Here is a 22,642-nt window from a genome sequence, read left to right as displayed (position 1 = left end):
TCTTTGTTCTTGCTCTGACAGTCACCAGGCTGCTTCCTGACAAGACTGCTTCCTCTTCAGGCTTTACTCCCTCCTTAAACCTGCAGCATCTCTCCTTACCCTCAGCTGATGACCTTGACTAGATTATTTCTCAGCTTAAAGAAAATAGCAACCAGAGGGAAATCTCTCATCTTACCATCTCCTTGGACCTGGGCCTGTCACTGCCTTCCCTGCTGGTAAATAATTGAGCTGGCCTTGCTGGCACTAGCTTCTCACCTACCTAGGGACGTAGCTGCAGTTAACTCCTCTCTCTTCTGTCACTACACTTGCCATGCCTGCTAAGTTATTCCCATTGACAGGGATGATATTCAAATAATATCAGCATAAGACATAATCTCAACGCAAGCACTGATGAATCCTTATGGAAGTGACTGGAACAACCAGCATTCCGGGTGAATATCATCTGTTTGCCCATGACAGAGTTGGCCTGTTTCAATGTCACTCACCCTAATAAACACATTCCCTTGATGGCACAGACCCTCTAATGACCATCTTCCTCTGCTCCTTTTATTGCAAAATTCCTCACATTGTTGTCTCTACTAACTGTCTCCTCATCCCATTCACTTTTGCACTTTATCCTGTTAGGCCATCACCTTGTGCTCCCAGTAGAACATCTTTTATTGAGGGCACCAGTATTCTCCATGCTGCCCAGTGCCAGGGTCACTTGCCAGGCTTCACCTGACTTAATATCTCAGCAGCATTGGCAATTACTCTCTGTTCCCTGAAAAACTTGCATAATGAACTTATGATTAAATTGATACCTTTGTACTTATGTAAAATGTCAGTTGATATGTCATAACATTATTTTGTAGGAACAATGAAGACAACTGGTTCAAAGCTTAAAATATGTGAAGACCCCTTCAAAAATGTCAAACCATGAAATAATGCTTCTTAATGAAATTATGTTGGTTAAGGCACAACCATTTGATTTTTACTACTGAAACAAATAAATGCATCCAAAAATCTGACTGTAGGACTGCAATTGTGTAAAATAACTAGAAAATTGTTTACTTTTGTGTTTGGAGAGTCATGAAATGTCTGTCTAAATTGATGGAAATAAAAATTTAAGTATGTCTCAAGTAGAACAAAATATGGAAGGAATATTCCATAATTCAACTTAAGACATATTAGACTTTTTTTTAATAAAAGGGTAATAGTTTGACATTCTAAACATTAGGGCCAGAGTATGCTAAATTATTACGGGTTTACTGAAAGAAAATATTATAGAAATCCTGTGCCTTGGAACACCTGTGCAAAGTCATGATAGTTAAAGTTTCTATCATGGCTAAGGTGAAAGGCCCGGTCTTCCATAACAAGGAGGTAAACTAAACTCCATGAGACATATACAACCCCAATGTGATTGGCCCTGGTAAGCTGCTTCTCTTCTTTCTCTACTTGCATCTTAAAAGTGGCTTTGCACTTCAAAACAGTTCTAGAACCATATTCAATTTGATATATGTTAAAAAGAGGCAGTTTCGGGGCACCTGGGTGGCTCAGTCTGTTAAGCCTCCGATTCTTGATTTCGGCTTAGATCATGATCTTGTGATTTGTGAGTTCAAGCCCTGCATCTGGCTCTGTGCTGTCAGTGCAAAGCCTGCTTAGGATTCTCTCTCTCTCCCTGTCTCTTGGTCTCTTCCCCGCTCTTGCTTGCACTCTCTCTCAAAATAGATAATGAAAAACTTAAATAGAAAAAGTTAAAAAAAAAAGGCAGTTTTTTTTCCTAGAGGTTCCATAAGGATGTGAGGAAAAGAAGTCTTATTATATCTTCCACAGCAGAACTTAATAAAATCTCCTTTGAAATGTGTCCCTTGTTTCCCAGAAAGTGGGTCTCTCTGGCCAGTCTCCTTTCTTCTCTCTCTCTCTCTCTCTCTCTCTCTCCCCCAAACAAAGGTTTTCAAAGCTCTTTGTTGGTTCTCTCTCCTTCAACTTTGAGAACAACAGTGGTAGCCACACAGTAGCTAGCCCCTGACCCCTTAGTATTCCTCAGATACATCCATTGAAGGTTTCATTGCCTTCCCCACGTGGTTCTTCAAGGTATAGAAATGACACTCTACTGCTAAGAAAATTAACTTGTCCTCTAACACTATACCACCTTAATGACTTGTGCTAAATTGCTAACATTTTACAAGAAGAAAAAACTGAGCTTACTTCAAGTAAGACTCAATAAATTAACACAAACTTTTCCATTCACAGTTGTCATGAAGGGGCTCTTCACTTGAAGTGTGGAATAAGTTTGTATGGGACTGTTTTTGGGCAGGACAATCTGGACTTAAAACTGTGTTGTAAGTAGGAGCTGAAAGAGCTATTTTCACTAAAAAGACATTCACAGTGCAAAATATAATTGAAAAGGGGTTGAGAGGTATTCTTTCCACTTTTGTGAGGAGTGCAGAATTAATTGCTTCAGAGTCTGGAGGACTCCTGAGAACAAAACATCAATTTGGCACCTGAAGGCCTCAGGACATCAGCGGTAGAGTTCTGTAGGCTGATGGCAAAGTGACGGGTGGTAAGGAAACGTCGGTGAGCACAGCAGTGCCTGGAAAAGGAGATGAGATGCAGTGGAGTGGTGGAATCAGCATTCTTTTCTAGGCCCTGGAAATGTAGCAAGGCATTTATGGCCTTGGTCCTCTGCTAGGTGCTGGGCATTACAAGAGAACAAGGTCCCAGTCCCTGGCCCTCCCAGGGGCAGAGTAAAGTGACAAAAATGGGCACCAAACAAATAATAACACAAATGATTTCTTAATTTTAATTTCAATAAATAGTCAAAAGAGAAGTACAGGGGCTATGAAGATATATACAATGGAGAAAACTAATTCAGTTTGGAGCATCAATTGTAGAGGCCTTAATGGGAGACATGGCCACAAAGAGACCAGAGCTAGAAGACAGAACAAAACCACCACTCTTGGTAGATGAGTGGATTTGATTGTGGGTACATGCGACATTCCAGCTGTGAAGAGAGGGTTTGCTCTGGCAAAAGAGCAGTGAAATATGTGTCACTGTACTAATGATTTTAAATTTAACCTCAAATTTAGATAGCTTCACAGTGTTCCTTATGTATCCTGTTATAAAACATAAGAGGGATATTTGGGTCCCAGTAATGAGAGGTCTTTAACTAGATACAAAATCCTGATCCTAACAAGTAATAATATAGATCAGGCATCTGTCTTAAAACAACTTTAGTAAGTCATATTATGATGGATATGTTCATCTTTTCATATATTCTTGCATAGATACTCAGTTTTTTGAAGTTATAATGAGTAAATATAAACCAACCATAACTTAGATACTATGGTCATTCTAACCGATATCTGTTCTATTCTGTCAAATGCAAGATGTTAGAAATAGAGGGGCACCTAGGTGGCTCAGTCGGTTGGTTAAGCGTCCAACTTCACAGGTCATGATCTCACACTCCATGAGTTCGAGCCCCGTGTCAAGCTTTGTGCTGACAGTTCGGAGCCTGGAGCCTGTTAGGATTCTGTGTCTCCCTCTTTCTCTGCCCCTCCCCTACTCATGCTCTGTCTCTCTCTGTCTCAAATAAATAAATAAAAATATTAAGAAAAAATTGTAAAAAAAAGATGTTAGAAATAGAAGTGACCTTTGAAAGCCAGTCAACCTTACATTTTGTTAGGAATAGAAGCCCAGATAGTTAAATGATTTCACAGTATCAGTAACCAAATTAACATGATTCTGCTCCTTGGTGAGTTACAGAAAGAAACTACATCAAGTGGAATTGTCACAGAAAGGAAACGTTATTTGCAGCAAATAAAGAGACCACAGGGAATAACTTCCAAAGCCATGACTCCCTGAACAAGGGTGAATATGTTCCTTTTAGGGTTAGGATGAATATTTAGAAAGGGCAGCCTTGTCATCATATGTAGAAGTGGGCATAATATCAAACATGCGCCTTAAGCATTGAAATCTCCCTTCAGACGTAACTTGAATTGATCTTCTGCACAACATATCATAGTGAAACTGGCAAAATACAAGGATAAAGAGAAAATTCTGAAAGCAGCTAGGGATAAACGTGCTCTAACATATAAAGGGAGACCGATAAGACTAGTGACGGATCTCTCTACTGAAACTTGGCAGGCCAGAAAGGAATGGCAGGAAATGTTCAATGTGATGAACAGAAAAAATATGCAGCCGAGAAAACTCTATCCCCAAATCTGTCATTTAGAATAGAAGGAGAGATAAAGGTCTTCCCAAACAAACAAAAACTGAAGGAATTCATCACCAGTAAACCAGCCCTACAAGAGATCCCATGGGGGATCCTGTGAGGCAAAGTACCAGAAACATCGCTACAAGCATGAAACCTACAGACATCACAATGACTCTAAATCCATATCTTTCTATAAGAACGCTGAATGTAAATGGACTAAATGTTCCGAGCAAAAAACGCAGGGTATCAGAATGGATAAAAAAACAAGACCCATCTATTTGCTGTCTACGAAAGACTCATTTTAGACCTGAGGACACCTTCAGATTGAAAGTGAGGGGATGGAGACCTATTTATCATGCTACTGGAAGTCAAAAGAAAGCTGGAGTAGCCATACTTATATCAGACAAACTAGACATTAAATTAAAGGCTGTAACAAGAGATGAAGAAGGGCATTATATAATAATTACAGGGTCTATCCATCAAGAAAAACTAACAGTTATCAATGTCTATGTGCCAAATACGGGACCCCAAATATATAAAACAATTACTCACAAACATAAGCAACCTTATTGACAAGAATGTGGTAATTGCAGGGGACTTTAATACCCCACTTACAACAATGGATAGATCATCTAGACACACGGTCAATAAAGAAACAAGGGCCCTGAATGATACATTGGATCACATGGACTTGACAGATATATTTGGAGCTCTGCATCCCAAAGCAACACAGTATACTTTCTTCTCAAGTGCACATGGAACATTCTCCAAGATAGATCACATACTGGGTCACAAAACAGCCCTTCATAAGTATAAAAGAATTGAGATCATACCATGCATACTTTTGGACCACAATGCTATGAAACTTGAAATCAACCACAGGAAAAAGTCTGGAAAACCTCCAAAAGCATGGAAGTTAAAGAACACCCTACTAAAGAATGAATGGGCCAACCAGGTGATTAGAGAAGAAATTTAAAAACATATGGAAACAAATGAAAATGAAAAGACAACAATCCAAAAGCTTTGGGATACAGCAAAGGCAGTCCTGAGAGGAAAATACATTGCCATCCAGGCCTATCTCAAGAAACAAGAAAAATCCCAAATACAAAATCTAACAGCACACCTAAAGGAAATAGAAGCAGAACAGCGAAGACAGGCTAAATCCAGTAGAAGAAGAGAAATAATAAAGATCAGAGCAGAAATAAACAATATAGAATCTAAAAAACTGTAGAGCAGATCCATGAAACCAAGAGTTGGTTTTTTGAAAAAATAAACAAAATTGATAAACCTCTAGCCAGGCTTCTCAAAAACAAAAGGGAGATGACCCAAATAGATAAAATCATGAATGAAAATGGAATTATTACAACCAATCCCTCAGAAATACAAGCAATTATCAGGGAATACTATGAAAAATTATATGCCAACAAACTGGGCAACCTGGAAGAAATGGACAAATTCCTAAGCACCCACACACGTCCAAAACTCAAACTGGAGGAAATAGAAAGCTTGAACAGACCCATAACCAGCAAAGAAATTGAATCAGTTATCAAAAATCTCCCTACAAATAAGAGTCCAGGGCCAGATGGCTTCCTTGGGGGATTCTACCAGACATTTAAAGCAGAGATAATACCTATCCTTCTCAAGCTATTCCAAAAAATAGGGAAGGAAAACTTCCAGACTCATTCTATGAAGCCAGTATTACTTTGAATCCTAAACCAGACAGAGACCCAACAAAAAAGAGAACTACAGGCCAATATCCCTGACGAAATTGGATGCAAAAATTCTCAATAAGATACTAGCAAATCGAATTCAACAGCATATAAAAATAATTATTCACCATGATCAAGTGGGGTTCATTCTTGGGATGCATGGCTGGTTCAATATTTGCAAATCAATCAATGTGATACATCACATTAATAAAAGAAAAGATAAGAACCATATGATCCTGTCAATTGATGCAGAAAAGTGTTTGACAAAATTCAGCATCCTTTCTTAATAAAAACCCTCGAGAAAGTCGGGATAGAAGGAACATACTTAAACCTCATAAAAGCCATTTATGAAAAGCCTACAGCTAATATCATCCTCAATGGGGAAAAACTGAGAGCTTTCCCCCTGAGATCAGGAACATGACAGGGGTGTCCACTCTCACTGCTGTTGTTTAACATAGTGTTGGAAGTGCTAGCATCAGCAATCAGACAACAAAAGGAAATCAAAGGCATCAAAATTGGCAAAGATAAAGTCAAGCTTTCACTTTTTGCAGATGACATGATATTATACATGGAAAATCCAATAGACTCCGCCAAAAGTCTGCTAGAACTGATACATGAATTCAGCAAAGTTGCAGGATACAAAATCGATGTACAGAAATCAGTTGCACTCTTATACACTAATAATGAAGCAACAGAAAAACAAATAAAGAAACTGATCCCATTCACAATTACACCAAGAAGCATAAAATACCTAGGAATAAATCTAACCAAATATGTAAAAGATCTGTATGCTGAAAACTACAGAAAGCTTATGAAGGAAATTGAAGAATATACAAAGAAATGGAAAAACATTCCATGCTCATGGGTTGGAAGAATAAATATTGTTAAAAAGTCAAAACTACCCAAAGCTATCTACACATTCAATGCAATCCCAATCAAAATTGCACCAGCATTCTTCTCAAAGCTAGAACAAGCAATCCTAAAATTTGTATGGAACCACAAAAGGCCCCGAATAGCCAAAGTAATTTTGAAGAAGAAGACCAAAGCAGGAGTCATCACAATCCCAGACTTTAGCCTCTACTACAAAGCTGTAATCATCAAGACAGCATGGTATTGGCACAAAAACAGACACATAGACCAATGGAATAGAATAGAAACCCCATAAGTAGACCCACAAACGTATGGCCAACTAATCTTTGACAAAGCAGGAAAGAACATCCAATGGAAAAAAGACAGTCTCTTTAACAAATGGTGCTGGGAGAACCGGACAGCAACATGCAGAAGAATGAAACTAGACCACTTTCTCACACCATTCACAAAAATAAACTCAAAATGGATAAAGAACCTGAATGTGAGACAGGAAACCATCAAAACCCTAGAGGAGAAAGCAGGAAAAGACCTCTGTGACCTCAGCCGCAGAAATTTCTTACTTGACACATCCCCAAAGGCAAGAGAATTAAAAGCAAAAATGAACTATTGGGACCTTATGAAGATAAAAAGCTTCTGCACAGCAAAGGAAACAACCAACAAAACTAAAAGGCAACCAGCAGAATGGGAAAAGATATTTGCAAATGACATATTGGACAAAGAGCTAGTATACAAAATCTATAAAGAACTCACCAAACTCCACACCCGAAAAACAAATAACCCAGTGAAGAAATGGGCAGAAAACATGAATAGACACTTCTCTAAAGAAGATGTCAAGATGGCCAACAGGCACATGAAAAGATGCTCAACATCGGTCCTCATCAGGGAAATACAAATCAAAACCACACTGAGATATCACCTCACACCAGTCAGAGTGGTCAAAATGAACAAATCAGGAGACTATAGATGCTGGCGAGGATGTGGAAAAACGGGAACCCTCTTGCACTGTTGGTGGGAATGCAAACTGGTGCAGCCACTCTGGAAAACAGTGTGGAGATTCCTCAAAAAATTAAAAATAGACCTACCCTATGACTCAGCAGTAGCACTGCTAGGAATTTACCCAAGGGATACAGGAGTACTGATGCATAGGGGCACTTGTACCCCAATGTTTATAGCCGCACTCTCAACAATCGCCAAATTATGGAAAGAGCCTAAATGCCTATCAACTGATGAATGGATAAAGAAACCATGGTTTATATACACAATGGAGTACCACGTGGCAATGAGAAAGAATGAAATATGGCCCTTTGTAGCAACGTGGATGGAATTGGAGAGTATGATGCTAAGTGAAATAAGTCCTACAGAGAAAGACAGATACCATATGGTTTCACTCTTATGTGGATCCTGAGAAACTTAACAGAAGACCGTGGGGGAGGGGAAGGGAAAAAAAAAAGAAGTTAGCATGGAAGAGAGCCAAAGCATAAGAGACTCTTAAAAACTGAGAACAGACTGAGGGTTGATGGGGGTGGGAGGGAAGGGAGGGTAGGTGATGGTTATTGAAGAGGGCATCTTTTGGGATGAGCACTGGGTGTTACATGGAAACCTTTTTGACAATAAATTTCATATATTAAAAAAAAAAACATGTTCCATAAGGAAACATGTCTGTACGTACATTGTATGTTATGAGGCTTGTATTCTTTGTTGGGTGGAGATGTTAGCATTACAGTGAGGTAAAGGTAGCTGTCATTAACTCCATGGTCCGTCTGCATGATTCTGAGTTGGGGGTGGAGCTCTAACTGGTCTGGGTGGTCTGAGCCACCAGAGCTCCTCACCAGGGCAGTTGTTATTGCTTAGGGGGTGGTTTTGGTGCCATCACATCATGCTATGCCCACTGGGTCTTTTGCCTGAATTAAGAGATAAGCTGGAAAGAAAAGCTTAAGGGAAAAGGTGGGACAAAGCCCAGTGGGTACAAGCAGGTGGGCAGTCAAGGTCAGGTCCTGGGGTCTAGCTGGTGACACATCTATGGAGCAGAGTTAAATCTGCACAAGTCTTGCCTGCGAGGCCTTCACTCTGCATTGCTGCATTCCAGAATGCTATTAGCTTTCTTGTTTATTGTCTATAACATTTATTAAAATATTCTGGAGAGTGATTTTTGTAGTTTTCTGGTTTCACCACTCTTTTTATCTTCATTCTTTTCTAATTCTTTCTCTTTTTTCAACAATTATTTTGCATATCTTTTTACATCTGCCAGTGTCTGGTTTTATCCATTTCACATTTATTTATCATTATATGAATGAGAGTGAATACAAATAAGATCAACAGTTTGGACTGGATTATTGTTATCATCAAATGTAAATAGTGAGAAAGAGCACAAGAAGAGAACTTGAGGAAAGTGAGAAGATACAGAAAGTAAAAAGTCCCAGAAGTCAACTACCTGAAGATCTAACAACAAGAAAGCATGTCCCTATTTATTGTATTATAACCAAAATGATTACATCTTTTGTTCTAAAAATGTTAAGAAGTAAAATAGTACCTAAAGTAGAAATTTAAATATTTTTATTAATAATGTGAATTAAAGTACATTTCAATCTAGAAGTTAAAATTATTTTATATATGTTGTCAAAAAAGTTATTTTTCTTAGAGTATTAAAAATTAATTTAACTAAATGGAAAAAAATTCAATTTCAATAAACATTGAACATTAAATTATTTAAATAAGTATTAAAATTTAATTAAAAATTTCATGTTTTGTTAAATATTTTAATAAAATAATTTTCTAATTCTAATATTCAATATCCATCTAATTATAATAAGAATAATGTTAAGATATAGCTAAATATCTATATATAGAGAGATATATACTTTATATACACACCTATACTTATACAAATCAAAGACAACTTTAATTCTTTTTTTATGATAAATTTTTTTTTAATTTAAATTCAAGTTAGTTAGCATACAGTGTAGTAGTCTTGTCTTCAGGAGTAGAACCTAGTGATTCATTTCTTACATATGACACCCAGTGCTCATCTCAACAAGTGTCCTCCTTAATGCCTATCACCAGTTTGGCCCATCCCTCCACCCACTTCCCCTCCAGCAGCCCTCAGTTCTCTGTATTTAAGAGTCTCTTATGGTTTGCTTCCTTCTCAGTTTTTACCTTATTTTTCCTAATCTTCCCCTATGTTCATCTGTTGAGTTTCTAATACTGTAAGAGAGCAGAATATTCCTCAGGTGCCACATGTATGCCAAATTACCACACTAATTTGTGAGAACCTCCAGAACTATACTTGGGAACCAAAAGAGAAAGAAGAAAATGACTCTTAGCATGACTGGTAAATGAAATACTGTTAAGCCAGAAATGGTTGAATTCATGCTAAGTATTTTTTTTTCATCTAACATAAACACTCTGTTGCTTAGGTCCTCCTACCGCTCTGAAATAGCACTATTCACAGACATGTGTGAGTAGTTGCCTTTTATTTTGAGGATACAGGGCAAGAGATGGGGAGAAATAGCATCTGAACAGTGTTAATCAGAAGGGCGAATGTTCAGGATTCTTAGGGACAGTCTGCCACATTAAGTGCAGAAGGCTGCATGGCAGAAGTGTATATATGTCCTTTAATTGTATGTGTGTCTCTCTGTGTGATCTGTGGGGTCCCTTAGAGCATAGGATTTAGAGCAAGGGATCATTTTGCCGTTGTCATAGGGTAGCACTGCTCAGTCCATTTTTTCAAAATGAATATTGACCACAAATTTTGGTTGGACTTGCCTAGTGGAAATATGCTCATTAACTATAATTCATAGCCTTCTCTTTACATTTAAATATGTCAACAAAAGATATACATGTATTAAAAAATAATTTACTATGGAAAGATTTGCATATATGAACAAATACAAATCTGTGTATATATGCATGAACAAATTTTATTAATTAGGGTTAGATTTGGCTATAAGTGAGAGAAAAGCAAAATAATGGTGGTTTAAATAAGATGAAATTAATTTATCTCTCACACAAACAAAATCTAGAGGTAACCAGTGATCCAGGGCTGATTGGCAGCTATGCTCATAAAGTCCCCCAAAACTCAGGATCTTCCCAGCTCATGACCTTGCCATTTGTCAAGTGTGACTCATGACACCATGGTCCAAAATGGTGGCATCTGAACTCCAGGGAGCAGGGTGATGGGAAGTCTGAAAAGAAGATGAAGAAAGGGACCCTGACTGGATCTTAAGGAAGTTTGCTGGTAATTGCCACATGACACTTCTGTTTAAATTCCTTTAGACAGAGTTAGTCACGTGGCCACAGCTAACTGCCAGGAGAGCTTTCTTTTGGGCAGCTAGCATGTGTCTTAGCATAGAAGAAAGGAGAAACAACTACTGATGGATAATTATATCACTTTTGCCACACTTTTTTTAGTTATATAGATTATTGATAGCATATAATAATACCACAAAATAATTTATGTCCATAATTTTCTTCTCTAGCATACTTATAAAAAACTTAAGAAAAAAAAACTTTAGCCAATAATATCTGGAATCTTAGTCCCACATATTTTCTATTCCACCTTGATCATGCTTACTCTGTGTGCACTTATCTGACTACATGTCTATGCCAGTTTATTCTGGAGAAGCCAGGTTTTTTTATTTGTTTATTTATTAGAGAGAGAGAGAGAGACAGGCAAGCAGGCAGTAGTGGGGGAGGGGCAGAGAGAGAATCCCAAGCAGGCTCCACACTCAGTGCAGAGCCCAACGTAGGGCTCAGTCCCATACCGTGAGATCATGACCTGAGCTGAAATTAAGAGTTGGATACTTAACTGACTGAGCCACTTAGGTGCCCCCAGTCAGTTTCTTTATTCAGCAGTGATTAATATACATGTTGCAAAGAACTTAAGTGTGTGTATTTGCAGCTGTGCTAGGTTTGCTCTTTAAATATTCCAGCTGCTTCCTACTGTTCTGTGTCATTTCGTTCAAGTATTAAAACTTTGGAAGTATGGCACTGACATGCCTTCTGCAAACAGCATGCCTGCAAATACTTTCTGGCATTGTGGTGACAGAGGCTTCAGCAGGTGCTCTGACTTTAGGGCATGTGACATAATGTCTGGTTTGATTATTGCCTGAAAGATTTTGACATCACTAGATTCCTTCACCCTGAGAATAGTTCTCATAACTCATTAACGGACAGTTTCATCTTCAACAATCACAGCTATAACAATTAGGGTAAAGGGGTGCCTGGGTGATTCAGTCAGTTAAGCGTCTGACTTCAGCTCAGGTCATGATCTCACGGCTCATGAGTTTGAGCCCTGCATTGGAGTCTGTTGTCAGCACATCCTGTGTCCCTTTCTCAGTTACTCCTTCCCCCTCTCAAAAATAAGTAAAAACATTAAAAAACAATTAGAGTGAAAATTATTATTGTTTAGTACATATTTTTTGGATTTTACTAATTTTATGAACACTTAGCACATTTGTTTATTTAATTATGTTTGGCGATGGCTGGTGAATTTTATGTCTTTCTTTCCAGATTCTAAATCAGGTATCTGAAAAGTATGTGTCTAACACAGTGCTTGGAACAAAGCAACTCAAAAATATGTATTTAATTTATCAATTAATGATGTACATTAACAACAAAATAGTTTGGATAGCATTTGAAAGAAGAAAAGTTTTTACTTCAAAAGTCTTCATGAGTTTCTATCAAATTAGTAAGAATCAAATAAGGCAATGTGACAAAAATGCTGTAACAACTGACTATACTTGGAGATAATAATCATCTCTATTTGAAGCTTGATTCAAAATGTAAAAAAAATCAACAAAAGCAGGGGAAGTATAAGTTTATGACGTACATTTTGGGTAAACACTGTAGTTTAAATTCAGTGGAAGGCAGGGACACCTGGGTGACAGTCAGTTAAAGTCTGACGCTTGGTTTTGGCTCAGGTCATGATCTCATAGTTTGTGATTGCGGGCCCTGCATCCAGCTCTGCACTGACAGTGCTGAGTCTGCTTGGGATTCTCCCTCTACTTCTCTCTGCCCCTCCCCACCTCTCTCTCTCTGTCTCAAAATAAATAAATAAACTTAAAAAAAAATAAATTCAGCAGAGGTAATTGTTCAAAATCTTTAAGAGAATAATATAAATCAATCATCTTGAAGTAGGCTTTTTTGCTTTGGAGTGGTTCAAGAAGTTAAGAAGTCTCTTCTAGCCCTGTGATTCTACTAAAGGTATCCAGAAGCATAGCCTTTTATCTAGTCCACATTAGACAGTTGAGATCAGAGGAAACCTTAAATGTCTGGAATCTGTGGGTTGGCAGGTAACAACTTCTATCAATTACCAAGATCATTTATTTCCATAGAGAGTGATATAAATATTTCCACTTAGCAATTCTGTTGTTCATTTCATGTCCCATCCTAATGTTGTCCTCAAACTCCTCACCCACATTTCCTGCAAGTACATCTTGGCAAAGAACAGAGGAAACAACTCTGTATGCCTCCAAACCTTGAGCTTGCCATATAATTGCCATGCTAAATCGCATCTATACTCAAGGATGAAGTTTGAGGAAGATTTTTGCCTCATTTGCATGCTTTATGAAGCCTAGATTTCCTCTTGTTCAAGTACAAGAAGTTTATGGTGATATAAATAAGTATGTTTAAAGGAATGCATACACTGAATTTCAGCTATAAAATATTAGGATGAGTTAAGGATTTTGTAAATTAACAGCACTTACATACACTTTTACTACATTGATTTAAGGAATAAATGGAATATGGTAATAATAATGCACATACAGTGTGCATTTTCTGAGATGCTATGAAATTTTTCCAAAGATAAATATTTATTTTTGTTTTTCATTTCCCTGAAAAATTAAAATTTAGATGATTAGATTTTCTCCCCCTAATTTATCTGGACTCAGCATCCCTACAAATTTACTACTTGCTCACAGTTATGGTATAAAACAGTAGTTCTTAAAGGTTTTTGTTAAACATCAATTCTATCCAAACTAGATCATATTATTTAGTTATCTAATGATAGTTGTCCTATTTTGTATTTAGGGACTTTATTTGCCTGAAATAATGAAAAAAAAAAAGATTTACTTCTCCTTGCTTATAAAAGGACTTTGAAATATTATTAGTATTCTGCAAATGACATAAAGGGTAGCAGTTTCTATTAAATGAGTTTTTTTATTTTAACAGGGACAATGCATAGAACTGTTCAATCTTCAAATGGCTTCAAAGCATTTGTTGATTAATATTAGCTTTTGAGGACAATATCTATCAGAGGTTGTTGCTGATATATTAGAGAATCTATATTTATTTGTATATGTGTATACTCATTAAAGGCATAGACTTTCTTAAAACTTTGGTTTATGAATATGATATGTTTAAGATAATTTAAGTGCTTATGATTTACAATTTTTTCAATGTTAATGTTTTAGTTTAGAGAAGTTTTTACTTAAGTTTCTTAGAATTATGACTTATAGTCTTTCTAAGTTATCTGGTATTCAGTGAAGAAGCTAGAACAAAAGTGTGCTCAATCATCCTTCAAGTCATATAAGCATTAGAATTGTTATAAAAGCAAAAGTCAATTACAAGCGTGATTGACTGATAACAATGTAACATAAAGCAAGTTAGCTGAAAAGATTAGCATTCCACTCTGCAAGAGACTTGTTAAAGAAAAGTCTCAGGCCCACAACTTATAATCAACGTCAAGATTTGTCCAAAACTGTCAGTTGAGTTTTCTGTTATGTTCTCAGAACCTAAGAAAGAAATGTAATTAATAAAAAATAGCAGAACAGTGCTACTGCCTTGTTAATTGACAACAACTTTGAGTGAAGCCTGCCGTGCAGAGAAGAAGACAGGGAAGTGTTTCACTACCCCACATGGTGACTTGGTCCCAAACATTTACATAACTATCCTCACCAGCACCAACAGGGCCTCTGACTCTTGAGGTTTAGAGATAAAAAGAATGACACTGAAAGAGACAGGAGTTACAATAAATCTCAGTAAAGAGAAACAGAGGGCCTGTGTCCAAAACGAAGTGTCCAAACCAAAGAGGTGGTTTCAATATTCCCTTTGGAGACTTACAAAGATGTTAGGTTCAGTTTCATTTGGAAAAGCATGTTGCTGTCTGATAAGGCAAGTATATCGAGCATTCATTTACTCTATATAATGGCATTAAAAAACTGGATGAAATTTTAGGCCCTTTTTTTTTTTCAATAGAGCGCTTTAAATAAGGAAGTAAGATGTACAAATGTGACCAAAGGATGGTTAGAATGACAAGCAGTGAGGCTAAGGAAAGAATGTCTATAGAGAAGGTAATTCTGGAATTTAATACGAAGGCTACAGGGACATTGTAGCCAATTTTGGGGGGAATGTCTGACCGGGAGACTGCTTGGAGGTAGATGTGGCTCTTTTCTTCCTTCTCTTTCTCTCTCTCCCCTCTGCTTTCTGTCTTCTCCCTGCTCCTGTCTCTTTCCTCTCATGGAAGTTCTCCACTTCTGGTAAACTAGCTGCTCACTAGTCATTCTTTAAGTCAGGCATTCACTTGCCACACCTTTATGGGTCTTATGGAAGCTGGTCTTTTCCTGATCATGAATGGCAATTCCTGCCATTAAGAAAAAAAAAAAGTCAGGTTTTGAATTTTTGTTGTAGTATCTAAAGCTAACAATTTAATTTACTTAACTAAATATTTTGACACTTAAAGTGACTGTTTTTACCTCTTTATTAGCTTCAGAGCATATGTGAATAAAACAAGTTTTTATAGTATCTTTTAAAAAGATACAAACTCCCAAATATTTGATAGCAAGATTTAAATATCTAATGATAAAGGACTATTTTACTACATTACTGTATATTCATTAGGTAAAATACTGTAATGTATTTTACTACTAAAATGATATTTGTGAAGTTTGTAGAGAAATATGGAAACTATTTGTGTTATACTGTTAACAGGGAAAAAGAGAAGAAAGCAATTACATTTTAACTAAAATTCTGTTGCCTATGAGATTAGTGACTCAGTATTAAATAGCTGGGTAATGAAATGCCATATGTTCTGTGGCCAGAGTGTGCTAATTGGTATCACACAGAATATATCTTATTGTTCATACTAATAAACAATGCAGGAATTCAGTTTCACTTGAGACACAATCTGGAGCCACCCACAAGGAAGCAGAAGAAACTCCTTGGTGACCCACAGCTGGGGAATAACTGAAGCAAGATAGATACTCAACACAAGGGGTATTTCTAGTGCTGGACCAGGAAAGAGAAACCATTTACAGTAAGAACCAGGGGTAGGGATTTTCAAATGGAAATAGACCTCATTAGGACTATAACTGACCACCAAATATCAGCAGTCTAAAGGATTCCTTGTGTAGTTGCAGATTTAGAGGCAGATCATTTTCTGCAAATAATAATAATAATGGCTTTGAAAGAGGAAAGCATCATCTCAAAACACAGTGGAAGGTCAAAATTTGGTGCATTTGGAAGAGGAAATTAGGCTTTTTTTTTTTTTTTTTGAGAGTACATGTGAGCCGGTGAGGTATAAAGAGAAACACTCTTAAGCAGGATCTGTGCCCAGTGCAGATCCCCACACAGGGTTTAATCTCATGACCCAAGATCATGACCTGAGCTGAAATCAAGAGTCAGATACGTAAATGACTGAGCCACCCAGGCACCCCAAGGAAATTAGCTTAATGGAGATTAAGGAAATTAGGCTTAATGGAGATAATTTTCTGCCACATTTGACCAAAGGTTTTTACCATTACCTTAGTGGGAAGGAGTTGGAAATTAAGTATCAGAACTTCACTGTTATTCATTTAATGTCATAAATTTTATGTTGGACTGATTATATATTGTTGTCATTCCATTTTTAGTTGCAATCAATTTCTTTATTGTCTTTATAAAGAACTAAAGTCATCTCTGAAAGTGGGGTTCTAGATGAGATTTCACCTATTATAGTGAGGTTTCTGATTTTAATTGGAAAAACCATATGATCAACCCTTTTGAAGATGTTGACTTGTACCTTTCTAGTTGTACAGCATAACAGAATTAAAATTATATACGAATATGGACATGAGCTTCTAGGAGACAAGGAAATACCATAAATAACTCATTTACTAAGATGAGGTTTTGGGTTGATTTACTCTCCCTTTTGCAGGATTTGTATTACTATTGTTCTACTGATATTTATTAACTATTACTGTGTTTCAGAAAAGATAAGGAAAATTTATAATAATATTATCTGTGCAACATTTTTTAATTTAGTTGCCTCAATAACATCTTTTCAGTATATCTATTATCAACCAAAAGCATGGACTTTATCTACTCTATGGTGTCAATGCCCTTCAGCCAAAGATCTCTAGAATTATCCTTGTAATTGAATAAGTTGACTTTATCATTCATTATAGTGAGGGAGAACACACACCATAAGGAATTGTGGAATACTTCAGTAAGAGATTAGAAAGGACCTATTACAGGATTTGGGATTTGAAGGAGGAGTAATTTGAGGGGGAGTAAGGAAGCAGAACTTCATTCTGGATTGGATGCTGTCGGGAAGGTAGGGTAATTCTATGATTGGGTATCTCAGTAAATCTTATGTTTAGTAACTGATAAAGCTATAATTGATGGAGAAACACCAGACACTCATAGTAGCTGGACAAAAGGGAGATTTTATATTTTGCTGGTAACAGAGACCAAAACAGATACTGTTTTTGTCTCATTTTGTGATGATCTGAGTAAACTTGTCTGAGGTCGGTATTCTGTCAGATTGTTTATATCCAACATGAGAACAATATGGACTAGCTGTGAATATCAGACAGGTTCTTAGATGTCAGAAGTTGCTTGTTTTTTTTAGTTTGTTCATTTTTTTTGTTGTTCTTCTTTCTCAATGGTAATGTCATATTCTAGGCATTGCCATGATGTCTGTTTTCACAAGCTTTAATGTTTGTCTGAGAGCTGTGGCTGAATCTGAACAAAGATTAAGTTCCTTGGAAAATAAGCTCTAAAAAATAAAATAAGCAAAAGACATGTTAATTAGCCAATTAAATTTCAAAAAAGTTCCTATTTCCATTGGCAAAATGCCTACCTCAAGTTATAACTAGGAATGACTTCTTTTTCTCGTTAAAGTACTAGAGATATCCTTTGATGGGTATTTGTTTTGACTCTGCTTTTTTCCCAGTTGAGGATCACAAGCCTCAGCTGGCCTGGCAGTAGTTGGTAACTGTGGATTAGGAATATACTGAAAGTTTCAGTGGGCTGCACTGAAGAGAAGGAAAATACCAGTGAAACAAACCAGATAGGACATCTAGGTTGGTCATAAGGGACAGGCACTGGGGTGTGGATTTGAACCTTGTAAAGATTTGAACATTCCAAATGATATCCACACTTATGATATCACCTTTCCTAAGTGACTAATTCTTATTCAACAGAAAACATCAATTTTATATTTCATGGAAAAATTGGAGCTGGAAAAGGCTGATTACTCTGGAAGTTAGAAAAGATTTAAGATCACAGGGAAGATGGTGGCATAGGAGGATACTGGGCTCACCTCGTCCTGCTGATAGCTTAGATTCCACCCATATCTGCCTAAATAACCCAGAAAACCACCAGAAGACTAGTAGAATGGACTCTCCAGAGCCAAGCATAGACAAGAGGCCCATAGAAGAGGGAAGGAAGGGGTAGAAAGGCAGTGCGTACTACATGGCCTGGTGGGAAGGAGCCGGGGTGGTGAAGGGGTAGCCCGCCGGGCAAGGCAGAGACCCCGAAGTCTGGCTTGCAAGAGCAGAGGGGCCATACTCCATGAGTTCTGACAGCCAGCAGGACTTAACATCTGGAATGTTAAAAGTCAACAGCTCTGCTCTCGGGGAGCAGGAAGGGTGAGATGACATGGGGAGGGAGAGTGGTTGAATCCTGGAAGACACAGCTCAGCTCCACAGGGAACAAAGACACTGGCAAGTGCCATTTCCCTCTTGCATCCCCCAGCTGAAATTCCAAAGGGAACCAGTTCCCATCGCCCAACTTGCTTGTACCTCGCAAATGCCCAATGCTGTGCTTCTGTGGATCCATCCACCCAAGGGCCTACCTCCCTCCAGGTGCTACAGGGCCCCTCCCACAGGGGACCATGGATGGCAAAGCAAGCTAATACTGCCCCTCCCGCCCCTGTGCACCTTGCGGATCCACCCCAGCTAATATGCCTTTGGCCCGTCAAAACAGCACCACAGGACTGGCAATGTGCAAGTAGCCCAGACAGGGGCCACCCCACTCCACAGTGAGTCCTGTCCCTGGGAGAGGGGAAGATATGGTACACACCAGTCTGACTGTGGCCCCAGGGGTGGACTGGGGGCAAACATCAGGTCTGACTGTGGCCCCGCCCACCAACGCAAGTTACTCCAGACAGAACAGGGGAAGTGCCCTGCAGTTGGGAGCCACTGCATGGACTACCCTAAATGACAAAATGGAAGAATTCTTCTCACAAGAAACTCCAGGAAGTAGTGACAGCTAACGAATTAATCAAAACCGATTTAAGCAATATGACAAAACAAGAATTTAGACTAATAGTTGTAAAATTAATCACTGGGCTTGAAAAAGCATAGAGGACAGCAGAGAATCTATTGATATAAAGATCAAGGGACTAAAAAATAGTCATGAGGAATTAAAAAATGCTATCAATGAGGTGCATAATAAAATGGAGGTGGCCATAGCACAGATTCAAGAGGCAGAGGAGAAAATAGGTGAATTAGAAGATAAAATTATGGAAAAAGAGGAAGCTGAGAAAAAGAGAGATTAAAAAAATCCAGGAGTATGAGGGGAGAATTAGAGAACTAAGTGATGCAATCAAACAGAACAATATCCATATCATAGGAATTCCAAAAGAAGAAGAAGAGAGAAAGGGGCCGAAGGTGTACTTGAACAAATCATAACTGAGAACTTTTCTGATATGGGGAAGGAAAAAGGCATTGAAATCCAAGAGGCACAGAAAACTCCCTTTAGACGTAACTTGAATCGATCTTCTCCACAACATAACATAGTGAAACTGGAAAAATAAAAGGATGAAGAGAAAATTCTGAAAGTAGCTAGGGATAAACAGGCTCTAACTTACAAAGGTAGACACATAAGAATAGTAGATCTATCTACTGAAACTTGGCAGGCCAGAAAGGAATGGCAAGAAATCTTCAATGTGATGAACAGAAAAAAATGCAGCCGAGAATCCTTTATCCAGCAAGTCTGTCATTCACAATAGAAGGAGAGAGAAAGGTTTTCCCAAACAAACAAAAACTGAAGGAATTCATCACCACTAAACCAGCCCTACAAGAGATCCTAAGGGGGATTCTGTGAGTGAAATGTTGCAAGGACCACAAAGTACCAGAGACATCACTACAAGCATGAAACCTACAGACATCACAGTGACTCTAAACCCATATCTTTCAATAATAAACACTGAATGTAAATGGACTAAAAGCTCCAACCAAAAGACATAGGGCATCAAAATGGATAAAAAAACAAGACCCATCCATTTGCTGTCTACAAGAGACTCATTTTAAACCTGAGGACACCTTCAGATTGAAAGTGAGGGGATGGAGAACCATCTATCATGCTACTGGAAGTCAAAGGAAAGCTGGAGTAGCCATACTTACATCAGACAAACAAGAGTTTAAATTAAAGGCTGTAACAAGAGATGAAGAAGGGCATTATATAATAATTATAGGGTCTATCCATCAGGAAGAGCTAACAATTATAAATGTCTATGCACCAAATACAGAAGCCCCAAAATATATAAAACAATCACAAACATAAGGAACCTTATTGATAAGAATGTGGTAATTGCAGGGGAACTTTAATACCCCACTTACAACAATAGATAGATCATCTAGACACAGGATCAATAAAGAAACAAGGGCCCTGAATGATACATTGGATCACATGGACTTGGCAGATATATTTAAAACTCTGCATCCCAAAGCAACAGAGTATACTTTCTTCTCGAGTGCACATGGAACATTCTCCAAGATAGATCACATACTAGGTCACAAAAGAGCCCTTCATAAGTATAAAAGAATTGAGATCATACCATGCATACTTTTGGACCACAATGCTATGAAACTTGAAATCAACCACAGGAAAAAGTCTGGAAAACCTCCAAAAGCATGGAAGTTAAAGAACACCCTACTAAAGAATGAATGGGTCAACCAGGCAATTAGAGAAGAAATTTAAAAATATATGGAAACAAATGAAAATGAAAAGACAACAATCCAAATGCTTTGGGATGCAGCGAAGGCAGTCCTGAGAGGAAAATACATTGCCATTCAGGCCTATCTCAAGAAACAAGAAAAATCCCAAATACAAAATCTAACAGCACACCTAAAGGAAATAGAAGCAGAGCAGCAAAGACACCCCAAACCCAGCAGAAGAAGAGAAATAATAAAGATCAGAACAGAAATAAACAATATAGAATCTAAAAAAACTGTAGAGCAGATCCATGAAACCAAGAGTTGGTTTTTTGAAAAAATAAACAAAATTGATAAACCTCTAGCCAGGCTTCTCAAAAACAAAAGGGAGATGACCCAAATAGATAAAATCATGAATGAAAATGGAATTATTACAACCAATCCCTCAGAAATACAAGCAATTATCAGGGAATACTATGAAAAATTATATGCCAACAAACTGGGCAACCTGGAAGAAATGGACAAACTCCTAAGCACCCACACACGTCCAAAACTCAAACTGGAGGAAATAGAAAGCTTGAACAGACCCATAACCAGCGAAGAAATTGAATCAGTTACCAAAAATCTCCCTACAAATAAGAGTCCAGGACCAGATGGCTTCCCTGGGGAATTCTACCAGACATTTAAAGCAGATATAATACCTATCCTTCTCAAGCTATTCCAAAAAATAGAAAGGGAAGGAAAACTTCCAGACTCATTCTATGAAGCCAGTATTACTTTGAATCCTAAACCAGACAGAGACCCAACAAAAAAGAGAACTACAGGCCAATATCCCTGACGAAATTGGATGCAAAAATTCTCAATAAGATACTAGCAAATCGAATTCAACAGCATATAAAAATAATCATTCACCATGATCAAGTGGGATTCATTCTTGGGATGCATGGCTGTTTCAATATTTGCAAATCAATCAATGTGATACAAAACATTAATAAAAGAAAAGATAAGAACCATATGATCCTGTCAATTGATGCAGAAAAGTGTTTGACAAAATTCAGCATCCTTTCTTAATAAAAACCCTCGAGAAAGTCGGGATAGAAGGAACATACTTAAACCTCATAAAAGCCATTTATGAAAAGCCTACAGCTAATATCATCCTCAATGGGGAAAAACTGAGAGCTTTCCCCCTGAGATCAGGAACATGACAGGGGTGTCCACTCTCACTGCTGTTGTTTAACATAGTGTTGGAAGTGCTAGCATCAGCAATCAGACAACAAAAGGAAATCAAAGGCATCAAAATTGGCAAAGATGAAGTCAAGCTTTCACTTTTTGCAGATGACATGATATTATACATGGAAAATCCAATAGACTCCGCCAAAAGTCTGCTAGAACTGATACATGAATTCAGCAAAGTCGTAGGATACAAAATCGATGTACAGAAATCAGTTGCACTCTTATACACTAATAATGAAGCAACGGAAAGACAAATAAAGAAACTGGTCCCATTCACAATTGCACCAAGAAGCATAAAATACCTAGGAATAAATCTAACCAAATATGTAAAAGATCTGTATGCTGAAAACTACAGAAAGCTTATGAAGGAAATTGAAGAATATACAAAGAAATGGAAAAACATTCCATGCTCATGGGTTGGAAGAATAAATATTGTTAAAAAGTCAAAACTACCCAAAGCTATCTACACATTCAATGCAATCCCAATCAAAATTGCA

The sequence above is a fragment of the Panthera uncia genome (genome assembly GCF_023721935.1).
Source record: "Panthera uncia isolate 11264 chromosome B2 unlocalized genomic scaffold, Puncia_PCG_1.0 HiC_scaffold_24, whole genome shotgun sequence".
Classification (NCBI taxonomy): Eukaryota; Metazoa; Chordata; class Mammalia; order Carnivora; family Felidae; genus Panthera; species Panthera uncia.
Note: the sequence above shows the minus strand (reverse complement) of the source record.